The sequence below is a fragment of the Mus musculus genome, chromosome 2 (assembly GCF_000001635.26).
Source record: "Mus musculus strain C57BL/6J chromosome 2, GRCm38.p6 C57BL/6J".
Lineage (NCBI taxonomy): Eukaryota > Metazoa > Chordata > Mammalia > Rodentia > Muridae > Mus > Mus musculus.
The window spans coordinates 6,903,316-6,922,565 of record NC_000068.7 but is presented as its reverse complement, the minus strand read 5'-3'; the positions used below and the strand labels follow the sequence as shown (position 1 = coordinate 6,922,565).

General features: G+C 41.5%; 1 protein-coding gene across 7 annotated transcripts in view; it reads left to right on the top strand.

Moving 5' to 3' along the window:
- Positions 1-19,250, top strand: part of Celf2 (CUGBP, Elav-like family member 2) — an 856,648-nt gene that overhangs the window by 473,776 nt on the left and 363,622 nt on the right. The gene's annotated exons all lie outside the window — the stretch shown is intronic.

The following is a 19,250-nucleotide window of genomic DNA, read 5'->3' as shown; positions in this document are numbered from 1 at the left end:
TTGCTTAGCACAAATTTAATTATTTAGTATCCTATTGGTTTTCTGTTAACTCTATGTCTGAGTTTCTCCAAGTTAGTGAAAAACTCTTTAAAACCTTCAGGCCATACTTGGAGTTGTTTTTGAGCTAGACAGAATATCACTGCAGACACCCGGAGCAGCTGGGTGGCCTGTGAGCGCTGGACCTGAAGTTGATAGATACACCGAGTCCTAAACTTGAGCAGAGGATAAAATCTCCTGGGAAAGAAAAATAAGGCAGGAGCTGGAGCAGATGAGAAGAGTTTCCTGCCCACCACACATGTCTGACCTTGAGAAAAAGAGGGTATTTTAGGGGTTAAAACACAATTTGGAGTCTATCACCAGAACTTCCGCAGCAAGATATGGAATAGGGCTGATCATTTACATTTCCTATTCGCTCCCAGGTGTAGTGGTTGATCTTGTGGGCTTGGCAGGATCTAGAATCACTCAGGAGATGAAAATGACCAGGACTGCTGAGATGCAGAGACCTATCTAAAGTAGGGCCCGGGCATGAGTCAAAGGAAAGCGAGCTCCGCGGTGTTCGATGTTCTCTACTTCCTGGTTGTGGGTGTAATAGGATCAGCTTCCTCAAGCCCCTGCCAGCAGCACTTCCCAGCCATGATGGATTTATGCTCTCAATCTGAAGGGTCACCCTTTCTTACCTAAGTGGCTTTTGTCAGAGTATGTTCTCAGCAAGAGACAAGTCACCACGCCACTAGGTGGTATTGATGCCCTTGGTCCTCAGAGGACACTTAGAGAATCGTTGCATTAGGTTTGTGTTCTGTCTCCTCTGTGCTTTGTTTGCTAATATAAGAGATCTCTACTCAGTTTAAAACTTTTAAATTGAGATTTAAGGATCGAAGCCATTATTCACAGAAACAAACATAGAAAGTCGCTTAACGCTAAACTCGCAAGTTAAAAGACCTAAAAGAGATCAAGCTGAGCTCCAAATACATTAGGCCATGAATGAATAAGCCGAACTGATTAATGATAATAATAATAATAATTTTCTAAATGAGGCTGTACCCCACATCATTAGCACAGTTATTACCCAACATATGAATGAATCATATCGCAGTTTATTTGGGACTTTTTTTTTTAATGTGGAATTTTTTTTTTTTTTTTTTGCTGTCGATGGTGAAAAGCAATGCCAACAAATGTCTCTCTACCCAGAATTCACTCAAAGATTGTTCTATGGCAGTGTCCTTGTGGGTCCGAGTAATGGGGTTGCAGATGGCTTCAGGAGACTCGAGTCAGGTCCTCATGCCTGAGACACTTTACTCAATAAACCTTGGCAGTTACAAATACGTGCTGCCACCAACTTAGAGCAGATACTTGGGGCAGATAAGCAGGGAGAGAGGAAATTGTTAGGTCCATTTTGGATGTACCATGCATCTGTTTCCTTTGGCATACCCAAGTTAAAACCACCACATCGCTGCAAGGACATCCATCCCACACCTGTCAAGCTCTACAGGAGCCAGTGGACAGGTTCCCTTTGCCCTTCCTGTCCAGCTAGCCAGATTGTAATGGAGATATGGCACCCTAATGATATCCTTCATACATGGCTAGGTCAGGAAGCCCAGCACAGTGGAGCTGAAGAGTTGAGGGAACACTGCATCTCATATGGAATGTTTTGAGTATTTGGGCATCCTTAGATATGCTAGCCATTATCACCTCTGGCTTTGCTCCCTGCCCTATCTTCTTTTACACGTTCCTGCCCATACTCTATCCTCTCTATTTTTCTTTTGGTACCCAGACTTATAAAGGACTTAAGCCTGCTTAGGGTGGGACATAGGGTAGAGTCATTGGCATTTCAGGGAAAATCTCCGAGCACAGAAAGATATTTTGTGTGTGTGTGTGTGAAATCAGAGATCGAGGAATTGGACAAAGAACAGAAATAGGAAGCCAGAGAAAGGATGAGAATAGCTGCAAAAGTCGGGGGATTACATTACTCCTGTGGCCTTCCATCGCTGTATGGGGCACATGGGGCTCTAGAACCTAGGCTACAGCGAGTTTTCTCTGTTTCATTTGTGGTCAAATGAAAAGAGCAGAAGAAAATATTCATCATTGGCAAATCATAAATAATAACTTCTGGTGTTGGCTGGGATGAGCAAAGACTGTTATTTGAAATCCTATATTTATAAAGTACATAACTACAGAGAGAGAAAATGAGAGAGAGAGAGAGAAAGAGAGAGAGAGAGAGAGGGAGAGAGAGAGAGGGAGAGAGAGAGAGAGAAAACAGTCAGGCAATGAAATGTCTGAGTGGGTTTCATTGATTACCAATTCCTGCTTTTCTCCACTTAATTCTCATATAGAATTATAGACTCCAGGAGTCCTGGTACTTAGAGACACAGGCATGAAGAAAAAGCATGCAAACAAAGACTGTATTAGGGGAAATACTTGTGGCAGCAGGAGCCAGAATAGATGAGTGGCTAGTCTGACATGCAGTGCAGCTTAAGAAAGACTCAGCAGGGCCACTTGGAGTTCTTGATCCAAACTTCACCATGATCACTTTGTATCTCCCAGGAAAGAACCTGTGTGACACTCCCTGCTGTGCTCAACCAAAGCCGGGGAAGATGGGCCCAACACAAATGTATTCATGTTTCAAAACGTCTAGGTTTCCCTGTGGCTGGACTTCAGTGAGGGACATGTCATCCACAGGGAGCAGTCTCCAAAACGTCCTGGAGAAAATGTAAATCAAGTTAATTTACCATGAATAAGAGATGGTACAATTTGATTTACTAACACTGGGGGGAAAGTTGCAAGTCACCATCCTTGCTGGTGCTCCTTAGGGCATACAGAGTCAAATTAAAATCTACCTGTTCTAAGAGGTGTATTCAAACATACAGTTTTCTCTGAACCATTTTTCTACTGTGTGTGTGTGTATGGTATAAGGGAGGAAGAAAAAGGGAAAGGGAGAGAGGTAGAGATTAGACACATACACACCTGTCATTTGTTTGGAGTTTAGAGAACAATCTAGAATGTCACTCCTTGACCTCCATCCCATTTGAGACTGGTTTTGTTCAATGCCGTGCAACCCAAGAGTTCCCAGGAACTCTCCTGTCTTTACCTCCCATCTTCCTTATGAGCATTGGAATTGCATATATATAATCCTGTGCCTTGGTTATCCAGCCATAAGGTCCAGACTCAGACCCTCCAGTTTGTGCAGCAAGCAAGCACTTCTCCCACTAAACCCTGGTCCCATGCCCCCTCTGAATGAGGCCTAAGTCTGGAAAAAGGGAGAGATTTACCAACATTGGCTTTGTTTTTGTCCTGGTGGTAAGAGCAGCAGAATGGCAGCCAGAGGGATGAGGGTGAGCTGTAGGTGAGCCCCAGCTTACCTAGACACAGCTATTGAATCATTAGGACTTGATGGGGCATCTTCTCCGAGGTTAGCAAAATCTTCGTCCTTTTAAATTTAGAAGACCTAATTTTTCATTTCATATAAGCATTATGTGTCCTGTTCCATGGAGTGGATGATCTTTAAAAAATAATCAGCCACCGTGTTGAAATGTTCCTCTAAATTAAATATGCATGTATCACACTTTATTTTAGTTATGTATACAATTTTCCTTCTGTCCATTCAACATTAATATGGAGAATGGGGAGAGGTTTTTCTTTTTTTCTTCCAAACCTACTTACTGGGTACCAATACATGTGCTTACATGATTGGCAGGAGTGTGCAGAGGGAAGGGTTTCTTTCAGATAACTCTTAGAAAACTTGTGCGAGTGAACTGTCTGATTTAGATGCAGTCGCATCTCATTCTAATCCGATTAAATTACACTTCACTCTCAGCTCCTTCAGGCTTAAAATAATCTGAAGCAACAATGACAATATGTTAATGGATTTACTTTAAAATGATTTTAAAACTCAGTTATCAGGGGACACACTATTGCTTAGTGCTCAATATTGTTTTTCTTGGGAAGGAACGCAAAGGTCAGACCACTATGGCTCCCGATAAAGTTCTTTATGGTAGCTAATGAGATAAGCTTCTAGCAACTAGAGCTGAAATTAATAATAAGATAATGACTCTAAGAATGAAATACCTTTTGTTTTCTTGTTCAAAATGAAATGCACGAACTGGTCCTGAAAATACACAAATCAAATTAACAAAGACTTGGGTTTTTTCCATAGAGAAAAAAGCTAAGATTCTGATTAGAGTGATGATTTGGAAGAGACTATCCAGGGCCAGCCTCAAAATGTCGGCCTTGGGAATAACCCAAAGGCCATATAGAGAATTCTAGTAGTCTCAGACTAAGGGTGGACATCAAAGGGAAACAGCTGTAGTGAGGTGTTGCTAAGAAATATGACTATTTCCAGTATTTGGAGATGTTCTCATGTGTACTAGCTAGTTTTGTGTGTCATCTTGACACAGCTGGAGTTATCACAGAGAAAGGAGTCTCCCTTGAGGAAATGCATCCATGAGATCCAGATGTAAGGCATTTTCTCAATTAGTGATCAAGGGGGAAAGGCCCCTTGTGAGTGGTACCATCTCTGGGCTGGTAGTCTTGGGTTCTACAAGAAAGCAAGCTGAGCAAGCCAGGGGAAGCAAGCCAGTAAGTAACATCCTTCTATGACCTCTGCATCAGCTCCTGCTTCCTGACCTGCTTGAGTTCCAGTCCTGACTTTCTTTGGTGATGAGCAGCAGTGTGGAAGTGTAAGCTGAATAAACCCTTTCTTTCCCAACTGGCTTCTTGGTCATGCAAGAGTAGAAACCCTGACTAAGACACTCATGTAAAGTGGAAAGTAGCTTAAAACCAGGTAATTGCTTGGATAGATCAGTCTATCTCTTTTGTTTACATATGAATAATGAATAACCTTCAAGCACTCCTACATTGCTATATAAAGGCATCTGCTATTTCACAACTAAGCGCTTGCTCTCTCTCTCTCTCTTTCTCTCTCTCATATACACACACACACAGAGAGACAGAAACAGAGAGAGACAAAGAGACAGAGAGAAGGGAAATCATATGTAGCAGCCGGCTCTCTCTTCTATACACACACAGCCAATCACTCACCCACTAAACATAAAGGAAGATTTTTGTTTTTATAGTTCTTTGCCTCCAAATTTAAGTCAAATAAAAGGTGTGTTTCCTAATGATACACAGCTGAAGTATTGTCTTATTTTTCAAGGTCTATTTCCATAAAACCTTTTTCCTCATAATGAAGATGCTTATCCATGTGTTTGTGGCAATTAAAGATATGTATATTTAATGGTCTTGCTCCATCAGTACGATGTTGGCTAATGTTGGTGTCATAGGTTGCCAATTTACTGTCTAGTAATTGCTACTTAAATACTTGTTTGAGATGGGCAACAACTTTGTCTTGCAGCTAGCTTAGACTCACACGGATGCTTCATCAAGCCTCGGCGGAAGAGCTGGCTTCTAATTAAACCAACAACAGGACCTCTAGAACTGCATAACTTCCACTTTTGCCATTTATAGTATGACCTGCTAAAGGATGAAAATACAGTGCTAATCAAGAAAAGAACTGTAGAGCTTGCATCGGTGCAATTTCAAGACAAAATCATTTATGCAGAATTATCATCAGAAAGCATCAAACTCCCAATGTCCCCACATTCTCCAAGGAATCAAGGGATGGGGAATGAGGTCTTACTCTGCACAGGCATGCAAAACCCTTAAAGTAATTGTTTTTTTTAAATATCACCCCCAAATACTGATTACTTCATATCTTTAAGAGGCACATACGAATCTTCCATAAGCAACTCCCATCTTCTTGTCTAGTAAAGAGTACCAGTCCAACAAGGTAGAAAATATTATCTTTCAAGACTGATTTACAAACATCTCTTGCCCCTAATGGTACTTTGAAAAAAGTAATCAATAAACTAGAACTAGTTGAAGTGTAAACTCGCTAGAGTCCTCTCTATGCAGGATCTCTGTGGTACTGATAACATAGGTCACATGCCACTGAGAGATGCTTACTGCCTACAAGTCCCCCAAAACATCCAGCATTGACATTAACTTTGAAAGGTATGGGTGGGTGTTCTGTGAAAGAATGGCTTGATCATTTCATAAAACTCTTCATATTGTAATCTTTAAAAAAAAAAAAAAGAGTCACACTTAGCCATACCTGATGGTCACATACTTTGAAACTGGGCTACATAGCAACATCCTATTCTCAAAAACAAACAAGCAAAATCACAGATTCACAATATTAATTGGTGATCCCGTTTTACTTTAGTCTGCAATATCTTAATATAAAACTAAGACTTCACTTCTGGAAATTCTGTTCCTTAAAGTTAATGTCCCCTTCCAGATCTAGTTCTCTGGTCTCTAAAGACTTTCTTTTTCTCATCTTTTTGGGTACTTCCCATTGTCCCTAGCATTCTGCTTTGGCCCACTGCTCTTCATTCTGTATATCCTGTCATCAGTGAGCTCACACTTTCTTACAGTTTCAACCATCTCCTAAAATGATGATTCCCAAATCTCTCCATGCACATCTGGTTCTCTACGAGCATCCACCCGGATGCTCCCAGTTGCTTCCTTTACATGCATGGCTCTCAGGCACCCAATCATGAATAGGTCTCAACTTAATAAGATTATTTCTGCTTCTTCTCCTCATTTTGGATGATTCTTATTTCTAATATGTGCCCGAAAAATGAGGCACTTCATTTTTTTTTCTATGATTTCACATGTAGCACGGCACAAGGCTATCACAGTGGAACGATGATGGATGGAGGGGAGGAACTAAGACGAGGACTATGAAACAAAATACCTAGAAAGAGAAATAAAGGGCGGGGCAATCAGGATATAAAGTGAATAAAGTATATTCTTTAAAAAGATAGAAGAAAACATACTCCCAGATGGAGCTATAACTTCTTGGCCCCCAGATTCCTCTGACAAGCCATCCCAGCAAAGGAAAATTACACTAAGTGCCTCTGGCATTTTAAAAACATTTTTCAAAGGGTATAGTACCCTCACACCCACCTACGCCGGGTTCTTCTAGAGACCATGTTTGAAAGCCTGCCCACTCACCATGTGGAAGAGAAATTGTGTGTGAGTGGGGGAAACCCTCCACTGGCCCTTTAAAGGCAGCCATGACACAATTACACGGTGCTGTGACACAGGCTTGCTCTTTGAGTTCCAGGCTCCTGACGCCTTGCTGATTTGAGCCTTCACTTTACAGATCCATGTCTTATACCTTACCCATATGTTGTTCTTTCTTTCTTTTGTGCCTGGGGGGGGGGGGGCGGGAAGAGAAGTGGAGGAATATATATGTACATGCATGTTCCTGCATGTGGATAAATATGTGTGCAGGTGAGGGTGATGGTGATGGGGTGTGTGTGTGTGTGTGTGAGTTTTTGTGTACCAAAGAACAACCTTTGATGGCATGCTGATGTCCTTCCTCAGGTATTTTCTCCCTTATCTGGGGAGAACTTTCTCTCCTTGGCCTAAAGCCTAACAAGAGGCTAGACTGGCTAAGCAGCATGCCTTAGTGAGCCACCTATCTCCACCTTCCCAGAGCTGAGATTACAAGTGTACACCATAACACCTGTTCTTGGGAAAGGGGAGGCTCTTATGAACTCTGGGGATTGAACTCCTGTCCTCATGCTTACAAAGCAACTACTTACTGGTTTATAAACCATCTCCTTAGCCCACATTCCTACTTTCGAATGAGACAGTCAGTGATTGACAGCATCACAAATAAAGGGAAACAAGGTGGACTTTGGTGGGGAGGGGAGGGATGGAAAGGGGGAGGGGTATCACATACGCCTACATCTAAATCTGAGCACTCCTGTTCTGCTCAGTGATGCTGAACACAGAATTCAAGCTCCATGTAGACTGGATTTTAGAATATCTGCCCATAAAGGCAGCTGTGAGGATTGAACAGATAATTTGTATTGGGTGTTAAGTGCATGCTGGCTGTTTAATAAATAGTGGCCAATGTCACTTAGTCTATTGGATTCATCTTTACTTCACAGACCCTTTTATTTTCCTTCCAACAGGACTGCCAGGTAACACTTATAAGTGGTACAGTGCCCAAGTCCATTCAGATTACCTCATCTTAATCATGAGTTCTCACATAATTTCCTCTCTAGCTACAAAGGTATTAGAAGCAGTAAGCCTGAAATTCAATACTTAGATAAACAAAAGAACTGAAGTATTTAGAGTCTCCATAAGACAGACAGCATTTATGTTAGAAAGCCTTGTTTGAGTCTCTTCTATAATAATAATAATAATAAAAATCTATGAAACATAATTGATCAAACTCAAGGAGATGAAGAGTCAGACAGTCTCTCCTGGCATGAGAACTTGAAGTTTTCCGCTGCCTTGGATAGCAATCCTGCTGCTTAGCTCACTAAGCCACCCCCTCTGGCTATGTGATTATATACAGCAATTTACCATCAGTGAAAGAAAATAAACGCTCTCTGTATTGCTCTCCCCCCAAGCCCCACCTCTCAACTGCAGTAACAAAACTGAATATACCATTTCAACACACATCAGGCTGGGCCTCATCAAATTCTCATGAAGCAAGACCAAAATTAATTTCCATTACCGGAAAATAGGTGAACTTCTGGTTCCCCATAAAGACAAGGAATATAATGATTTTACAATGTTCTGACTAAAAGAAATTTATCTTCCTATGTTGGCACAACATCCTTTCAATATTTGTCTGTAAATGAATGGCAATCGCTTGTAGTCCATAGTAGATAGAAGGCGAAATAAATGGTAAAAGGGGTTTTGGTTTGGTTTTGGGGTTTTTTTGTTGTTGTTGTTGGTGGTGGTTTCTTGTTGTTTGTTTGTTTGCTTGCTTGCTTGCTTGCTTGCTTGCTTACTTTTGTGAGCAGAGCAGAAAGGACACAGGATTTAACATTCCATAGTCCGGGTGTCAAAACGCTGTCGCTCATATTCGTTTAGCTCATGGCGGATTATTTACATGATTTATTTCCCCAGTGAAAAGATCCAGAGATCAGAAGTTCAAAGACCTAATTTCTAATGTCAGTTTCACAAACTGACCACTCAATTTCAATTCTCCTCACTTGTACAGTGGGAACAGTGTCGACTGATGGTGATCCTGGGACTTGAATCTGTAACCGTGAGAGACATTTGTAGCGGAATGATTCGGAGGAATGTGATTATCACTTGAAGCTCTGCTTCCTACTGCCAAGCAATATCATGAATGCATTTGCATTTCTGGAGGGAAGCAGACACCATTTCTCCTATTTTGCAGATTAGGAAACATGGCCTTGGATGGCTCAATGACACTGCCGCAGTTACACAGTTGGTACCTTTCTAAGCCAAGTCTAAAATGTGGTTCTTTCTTCTGCCTGCAAATGAATGTTCCTGCCCGAGCCACAGGTTCTGCTGTAGACAGTGCATGCCTGCATACATCTTCGTGAAATTAACATGGTTCATGCACATCAGGCGAGGGAATCCGAGTCTTTTATTCCACATGAAGCTAGTTTGTCCCCTTTTTTCCTATGCCAGTCATTGGTCATTGCAGAAAGGACTTTATTAGGTTACTAGTCAGTTCATTGACACAGTGCAATGAAGAGGACAATGGAAAATGCAAAATTCTTAATGGATAAATGATTAAATAGTCAACAAACAGACAAATACATGATATTTAATATATAGAAAGATAGGTAGGTAGGTAGGTAGGTAGGTAGGTGGATAGATAGATAGACAGCAGTAGATTTATGTTATTTTATTTTGAGACAGGATCTCTACATAGCCCTGGCTGTCCCAGAACTCACTGTGTATACCAGGCTAGCATGGAAGTCATAGAAATCTGTCTGCTTTTGTCTCCCAGTAGGGATAAAACATGTGTACCACCATGCCTGGCATTCCTCACCTTTTAGTACCTTATCTTTGAAACTTTTCACTCTTAAAGTAACTGGAAATGGCAAATAGCCAATTTTTCTCTCTCCCTCCCCCTCTCCCACTCTCCCTCTCCTCTCCCACTCTCCCTTTCTTTTTCCCTCTCTCTCTCTCCCTCTTCCCTCTCTCTCCCTCCCCCTCCCTCTTTCTTTCTCTCTCTCCTGTCATGTGTCACTTCATACCTCCCGTCTATCACCATGCATTTGCAAGTAGCCTTTCCTTCTACCTAGATGCTCGGTTACAGCCTTTGCTGCTGTCCTCATCACGATTTATTTTTGAGTGCAGATTTCCCGATATGTATCGTGTCCCAGAAAGAAATTCTGACACCTAAAACAGTTCCTGCCAGTTACTATCCTTCTGTCAGTAGCTTTGCCCTGATTTAGACTGATTCTTGACAGCCTCCCACAGGCAAACACCTGCACAAGCCTGTGGTAGCTACAGGTGGATTCCAAGACCTGAACTTGATCTGTGCAGAACTGTGGGTTCCTGCTGAATGCATCATGGAAGAACGAGAGGAGCCTCGCCCCCTCTCCCTGCAAAGTCATTTTGTTATTCAAAGAGAACAAGAATACAGAACAGCTGTTGTTTCAAAGGAGTTTACATAGACGTTTAGTGATGCGGCAGGGCCAATGGCGTTCGAGGGTTATTTCCAATACTGTATCACTGTGAAGTATTTTTAGTCTTTGGGGGATATTGTACGTGGCAGACACATTGTTGACATCTGGCAGGTTCATATGCAGCCACTGAGATTTTTTTCAAAACAAAACTGTTGCAAAGGATATTTAAACCCGAATGTCAGTTAGGAATAAAATGTTCCCTTCTTAGACTGTCTTTCCTGGTGTGAAATGTACAAATTCTAAAGATTGGGAGTGAGTCAGTTTAGATATTCCAAAACACATAAATGGAAAGAAAAGCTTTTTCTCCCTCTGAATGTCAACCACTTCTAAAATTACAGGACAAACTTCGTTGCAATGATTTAAAGAAAATAGGAGGATTTTCTGTATCTTCCCTGAACACATTCAAGTATGATATCATCTACTTGGAAGTGCATCGTCACATGCCCTATAATTGGACAGGGCTCAGATTTCTATACCATGGCTTCGTTGTTAAATGGCAAGCGAATGTTGTAATTAACCATTCTGAGTTCAGAATCATTTATTGCTTTATCAAAAGGGTGACACCAGGGCCAGCAAAATGACCCAGCTGGTAAAGGCACGTGCTACAAGCCTCAGTTCCATCCCTAGAATCCTAGGGATGATGGAAAGAGAGAACTGACTCTGTAAGTTGTCATCTGCTCTCCACACACATGCTGTGGCATGGATACTCCCACACATACATGCATGCGCACCCAAAATAACAATAAGTAAATGTTTAACAAGGAGGACATCAATAGTCCCTATCCCCTAGGACTATTGGGAAGAGCAAATGGCATATCTATAAATAGTTAAAGCAGGTGTCTGGTGCACTAAGTGCTCAGTTGATGCAGCTGTTATTTTGCTATTATAGAAAACTTAATGTACTAAGAAATGCATGAGGTGTTTTTTTTCTTTTAGACAGAGATAGTTAACATTAGGTGATTCTTCTTTGAAGTTGATAATAGATTTATAAAACTCCTTCTATGAAATTACTGTACTCGACTCACATGGAAATTATGTAATTCAAAAATGAAAGCCATGCAATTGCTCTCAAACATTTCCAGTTTCTGCAAGATACTGGTTTTATACCATTGTTCTGTTAGTCAGAAAATGAATATCCAATTTTAGACTAATAGACTAAAAAAAAAAAAAAAAAGATGTAAAACCCATCTTTGCCACCATCTAACCATTGCATTATCTTTTTACACTTCTAACAAGTTTTGTGGAAAGAGACAATCAACCTATTAGACTCTGAGAGAGTCTCATGTAGCCTCAAACTATAGCCAATGCTGGTTTTGAATTTCTAGCTCTCCTGTCTCTTCCCCCAAGTGTTAAGATTACAGGCACAGGCCCCTGTGTCTAGCTGATTCCCTTCTTAAGCAGGTTAATTTGGAAAGTTTTTCCTATATTTATATTTTGGTTGATAACCTTGATTGTTTCCTAATTAAGACAGTTCGAGCTGAAGCATTCCCAGTGGTGCTCCAGCCTCAAAGAGGCATGTATATTTTTAACAAGAAAAGTGATAGAAGATTGGCAACCATAAATTAAGCAGCATACAGAACAATTGGAGAACTTGGAACTTCTTCCACACATGCCAAGAATGAACTCAAAGCAATGTGCAGTATGGCTTAGGAACAGACCACCGATGCCATGTCTAGCCATCGCCTGGTGGAAAAACGGGAACACTCAACAACTGCTAGGTATTTATGTCCTAACTCTACTGCCCTAAGCCACAAAACTAAAAATAAATAGAGGAGAGAAAGTTATGAAATCGAAAAATCTTAAATTCCAGTGTCTAAATTACATCGTTGCTGCTGTCAGACAGAGCACATTTTAACAGCAGTGTCCAGGCGCTAGGCAGAGCTCTCTGGGAGCACCCGGCTTGCTGTTTGAGAAACTCCTGACTGGACAGTTGGGTGTCTTGGCAGGACTCGGGTGTGTGTTTATGTTGTCCCTGTTCTCAGTTTTCCAAGCTTCTTATTTCCATGACCCTGGAAACCATGCTGGAGTCTTGTGTTTCCAGAAGCTGTGTACTCTGCTCTCAGAGCCTCTCCCTGTTTCTCTGCTGGAGGTTAGCTCATGATTGCCCCGGTGGGAAAGTGATTGACACCCAGTGAGGGCGGAGACTAGGGATGAGGCTAAGACAGGGCAGCCATGTTGTTTCTGCCTTCCTCCTGCTAGGCTCATGCCTTCCAGCTTTGCAATCAGGCTGAAGACAAGGGAGTCATCAACAAATAAATTCCAGGCTATATTTCCAAGAAAAAAAAAAAAAAAAAAAGAGGGCAGGTCACGGCACACCGTGGAAATTTCTGAAATGATTATAAGCTATACTAACTAAATACACATCAGGCAGGATTATAATTTTCTTGATATATAAAGTTCTCCAACTAAAGGACAGATCAAAGTTGATGAGGCCCACAAGAACAGAAGCATGTCAGAACATACATAGATAAAACATCTGCAAAACCTCCCTGCATCCAAGGTGCAGAGAGCCTCACAAAAGAATGGAGTAGTTAACCAGTGTGAGAGGTGGGGGGGGGAGAGCCATGAAAGACTGTCTTCTAGTCATGAAACGGTGGTCCCATCTGTGAACTTACACTGGATGCTGTTACCTGTACAAGATCTGCACAAGATACAATCCAGTGAAATTCCAGTGTGAATGGGGGAGGGGGTTCTTGGGGCCCCACCCCTAGTTGAGGACAAATTGGCAATTGATGGTTGCTAAAGGAGAGAGAGTCACTCTTTTGAGTAGGTGGCTACTGGTAGGTTGTCCACCTACCAGTGGATGGCCCCACACCTATGCATATGGAGTCAGCACTAAGCTCATAATAATAATGTCATGAAGCAAGGAAGGAGATAGGTTATTGAGCTTCAAGGACAATTGGAGTGAGGTAGTGGGGGTGGATAAGATCAAAATATATTATACACATGTATGAAATTTTCAAAGAAGGACTGAAAGTATTATATTTAAAAGACATCTGAAATGACAAGGAATGGAATATTAATTATGGTGAGATGAATGAGGAAACACATTGCTTACTATGGTGGGATATAACTGTGTTCCTTGCCGCTTTTTGATGAGAAAAAAATTGTATCTGTTCCCATGTTTGTTTTAGGAAAGTCCAAGTTATTATTTTGAGGTGAAATGTTGACAGTTCATAGAGAGGCAGCAAGAAAGAATGACAAGAAGTCTCTATTCTGTGAGATCAGCACTCACAAATCAAATAGAAGACATCTGATGTGTTCTTCTAACAAACTGCTAACAGTGAGGAGAGACATAAGAAAGAATCTACAGCAACTTAAAATGCCGAAGAATGATATACACACTGTTGTCTCACGTTGGGCCAGCTCCAACTTTGTCATATGGGGTTTCTCTTCCCAAACCAGTTGTACCTCTACAGATGTACATGTTTATCTGAAAGGAGATCTGTCTTGTTATTTTCTCTTCTCTTCCAAGATAGTACTCATTTTATTTTAGAAGGGATATTATCGTCAAAGGCATCTTTGGATGTTAGAAGCTGGCATCTCTCTGTTGAAACTTTTGTGAACGTCTGAATATTTCAGCCTCTTTCTCCATTCCACACTGTGGCTAGCTCACTATGCTTCCACTGGATGGGTGTGATACAGTGTGTGCATATGTGAAATTTCAGAGGGGAAGAGGGATGGAGGGGGGATGGAGGGAGGGGGGAGGGAGGGATGGGGAGAGAGAGAGAGGGAGAGAGAGAAAGAGATTAAAAAGCAACAGTAGTACCTAGACCACTCTAATGAGTCTTTCCCCACAAACTGGAATGTAATCACTCCTCTCTCATTCCATATCTGTTCCAACGCCACCTCTTCCAACAGCAGTGTGTCTACTAACTTATACAAAATCCCCTCCATCCAGCCCCTTGTCAATACAATCCCTCTCTTATTTTCTCTTTGGTTAATAGCACCTCTCATTATTTGCCATAAGATCACATAACAATGCCGGTTTCTTTACCTAGAGAGATTTTTGGACAACAAAGGTCGTCATCACTGATTCCTACCCATGTCTGCAACTTTGTGTTGGGGACACCATGGGAGGGCCCTCTTGCCACCATGGCACTCTCAAGCCTGGAACCTGGATGGATGAGGTACCCAGTAACTACTGACTAAGGAATGACTCACTCACTTGGTCCCTTTCCTCTCCTTGGATTCCACTTCATTATCAGAATTTCAACTACCTACCTGTGATCAAAGATCTCTCTTCTGGAGTTAAGTGGTTGCCATTTGTTAAAGCAATGATAAGGGAAGGAGCTCCCTACACTAGATTGTCCTGTGCAAAACCTTGGTTTTCACTGTACACTTTGTGATCAAACCACAGTCACCATCACTGAAAGAGCTCTAAAAAACGAAAAGAGGCAAGAAATGACACCGATGTTGCCTAATGAATATACTCAAGGCAGGGAAGTCTGCATTGACAGTAGGTTGCGTAAAAATTTTTCAGGTTGTCATCTGTAGCTTTAAAATGCTGAGCTCCTACACTGGCATTATAAAAGGCACACACCTAGTGTTCCATTGTCCACACATACATTATGTCTTCCTGGAGTCTCAGAGAAAGTCAGTATTTCCCAGTGTTTGCCACAGCTATTTGCCTTGCTAAGACACCACTAATTTTATTACATTTGATAATTTGATGTCCAGCTTTATCCTCATTGCAATATTATTTTAAAAATAATACAAATAGCCAGCATGTATGGTGCATTTTCTGTGCTCCTGGCATTGCGCCAAAAACTTCCGTGCGTTTCCTTGTTTAATCCTCTTTACTCTATTAGGCAGGTGAAATCACATCATTTTTATTTACTGATGAGAAAACCGAGGCTTTACAGGGCCACACAGATCCAGAGGATAGCTTATTAACAAGAGAAGGAAAACTGACAAGCACTTTGTAGACTTCATAGGCTTTAAAGCAGCCATGAGAAAAGGAATCCTGATGAATCCTGATGACGTCTGAAGGAATGTGCCTTGGATTACAAAACAAGCCTCGTCCAGGAGGGACCCAGCTTCTCCTAAAGGGCAAAGCTGAGTGGGCAGGGTGACGTGCAAACAGGCCACTCACAAGTTGCACTGCACCTATCTAATCCAAGAATCAAAAGTCCCCAGTGCTCCAGACTCTGAAACTTCTTTTTGTTTTCCAAATTTTCTCTAAAGAAAATTCACATCTATGCGCACGTACAGGCTTCAATATTAAGGACCATGGCACATTTGAATTGCATGCTGTAAATATTATAACTTAAATGCTACAAAGCTCCACGCAACAATACTTTGCTCTGGTCAAGCGAACTAGAAGAACCAGGAGAGTGCTTCTTTAAGCAGTGACTTCTTTCCAAATTAAAGAAGCTACTGGACTGATTGGATCAGAGAGCAGTAAAAAGTGACACACCGGTGTTTGTTGACTTAGAGTCAGACTTGAGAACTTCTGATGCTTGGAAAACCCACCCTCCCACCCCACATCCAATCATCACATGTTCAGTTAGGTGATGGTTCGATGGCTATCCAGTATAATCAATGCAGACAGCCAGGTAGAATAAATCCAAATCAAAAGTAGCTTTATTTCTTTGACTAGTTGGCTTATTTAACTGTCCATAGTTACCAAATAAACGGGTTATTTGTCTTTTTTAAATATATATTTTAATACAATTTTTTCCATGTTCCATTCCCCGTCCCTACCCCATCCACCCTCTGACTGGTCCACATCCCACACCCCTGTCTCCACATGGATGCCCCAACCCGCCAATCCACCTGACCTCTAAATTCCCTGGGGCCTCCAGTCTCTTGAGAGTTAGGTGCATCATCTCTGAATGAACACAGACCCAGAAGTCCTCTACTGTATGTGTGTTGGATGCCTCATATCAGCTGGTGTATGCTGTCTGTTGGTGGTCCAGTGTTTGAGAGATCTCAGGGGTTCAGATTAATTGAGACTGCTGGTCCTCCTATAGGATTGCCCTTCTTCTCTGCCTTCCCTAATTCAACAACAGGGATCAGCTGCTTCTGTCCACTGGTTGGGTGCAAATATCTACATCTGACTCTTTCAGTCACTTGTTGGGTCTTTCAGGGTACAGTCATGCTAGGTCCCTTTTTGTGAGTGCTCCATAGCCTCAGTTATAGTGTAAGGCCTTGAGACCTCCCCTAGAGCTAGATCCCACTTTGGGCCTGCCACAGAATCTTCTTTTCTTCAGGCTCCTCTCCATTTCCATCCCTGTAACTCTTTCAGACAGGAACAATTATGGGTCAGAGTTGTGACTGTGGGATAGCAACCCCATCCCTCACTTGATGTCCTGTCTTCCTGCTGGACTTCTATAAGTTCCCTCTCCCTAGTGTCAGACATTTCATCAAAGGTCCCTCCCTTTGATTCCTGAGAATCTCCTACCTGCCAGGTCTCTGGTGTATTCTGGAGGGTTCCCCTAATCACCTATTTCCTGAGGTTGCCTGTTTTCATTCTTTCTGCTGGCCCTCAGGGCCTCAGTCCTTTCCCCTCACCCAATATCAGATCAGGTTCACCTTCCCCCCCACACCCCTCCCCCCATCCACTTTCCCTTCCAGATCCCTCCTTCCCTCCTCATTTGTGATTGCCCTTTTCTCTCTCCCAAGTGGGACTGAAGTGTCCTTACTTGGACACTTCAGCTTGTTGACATTGACATTTTTTAGTTGTGTGGACAGTATCTTTCTGCACTTTGGGGGGGGGGGGGCTGATATCCACTTATTAGTGAGCTCATACCATGCATGTGCTTTTGGGTCTGAGTTTCCTCGCTCAGGATGATATTTCTAGTTCCATCCATTTGCCTGCAAACTCAGGATGTCCTCGAATGGCTGAGAAGCACCTAAAGAAATGTTCATAGTCCTTAGTGATCAGAGAAATGCAAATCAAAACGACTCTGAGATTCCACCTCACACCAATAAGAATGGCTAAGATCAAAACCTCAGGTGACAACACATGTTGGAGAGGATGTAGAGAAAGAGGAACACTCCTCCATGGCTGGTAGGATTGCAAACTGGTATAACCACTCTGGAAATCAATCTGGAGGTTCCTCAGAAAATTGGAAATAAATCTAACTGAAGACCCAGCTATACCACTCTTGGGAATATATCCAAAAGATGCCCTACCATGCCATAGGGGCAGGTGCTCCATTATATTCATAGTGGCCTTATTTGTGATAGCCAGAAGCTAGAAACACCCTAGAACAACAGAAGAATGGATACAGAAAATGTTGTTCATTTACACAATGGAATACTACTAATACTAAGAACAAGGACATTATTCAAGTCTTAAAATGACTCTAGGTGCTGTGGGCATGCACCTGGTGCTGTTTGCTTCTGATTCTAATGAAGTTTACTTTCCTATACCCAATAGCTCCTTGTCTAGTGAACATCTTAAAGCACAGAGAAAAGATACACTCGAGAACATTTTCAGGAATGTGTGTGCAGCAGTGTTCAGTGTGAGAGAGGAATGCGCCCCACCCGCTTTAAGGAAGCCACATGCAGGAAAATCAGGTTTACAAACTGCTCACTAACATAAAATAGTTTGATTACAGAAAGTGACTTATCTTTAATAATAATAATTTAAAAAGGAAAGCTTTATCCTTGAGGTTTGATTCCATTACTAAGAACCTCTGCTATGGTCACAATACTAATTTAATATGTGCATGTGGATTGTATCTTTTGTGGACAATACATTTATTATGTGAGGCAAACACATTCCTTGAGTCAGCTAAATGCTGACCAGTAGAGACAACACAAAATGCTTTATTCACTTGTTTTTATCAAAAGTTTTAAAAGCAAAGAGAGACCAGAGCCATGACAAACACAAGCAAGTGTAGCCACTCACGCTGACTCTAATGACTAGCATTCCAGAGCTTCTTGAAAAATGTAATCACTAGTTGCTCTCCCTCCATTTCCAACCTTGAAAAAGCATTTTGACTGGGAATTCGGTAAAATGTATTTCAGCCATAATATACATAAAGATGTCTAAACTGTAATTGCATGTAATTTGAAGGAAATGTTCAGTGGGATGAAGACTGACCTATTCTAGAATATAAAAGTACAGGAGTTCACATTTTCATGATAATATTTTATCATTTTGAAAACTTATTCTTAATAGACCCCTACATTATGTTTCAGTAAAGTGGTTTCATTTTCTTTAACAACCATTAATAGCTATTAGTGGAAAAAATAAGGCTTTATATAGATCATTAAAGTACATTTAAGTAATTTGTAATTGACAATTAAATCATCGTGGCAATGCATTATCATAAGTTTGATAGATCTGCCTTTTTTAAAGCACTGAGAAGAAAGGCCCTTTTGTACGACGCCCCAGTGCAGACTATTCTTGCATTTTAATTGATCACAAAGCACACATTGTCTTGATGTATGTGCTTGGTAATCATCTTGTACAAGTTTCCTTTTGTGAGGATTTTGATGCTGTGTGTGGGAGTCAGGCTCATGCTAGAAACAGCATCCTTAGTGAAGTGTGGAATCATCAGCGGCCATCTTTAAATCTTTGCCCTTGGCATTGTCATAATGTGTAAAATAAAGTTGAGACTCTTCACTCTGAAAGCCCAAATCCCCCATTCTTTCCTTCCCCCCTCCTTTTTCTTCATCTCTCTAAAGACCAGTGAATGGGTGCCTACAAAGCCGAGTCTAAGAGTTACCATGGTGATGGTTATACTGTTAACTGCAGCCAGCCAGTAGGAATTGCCCTGTCTAATCATTTGGAAGGTAATGTTTGTTTGTAAATTTTAG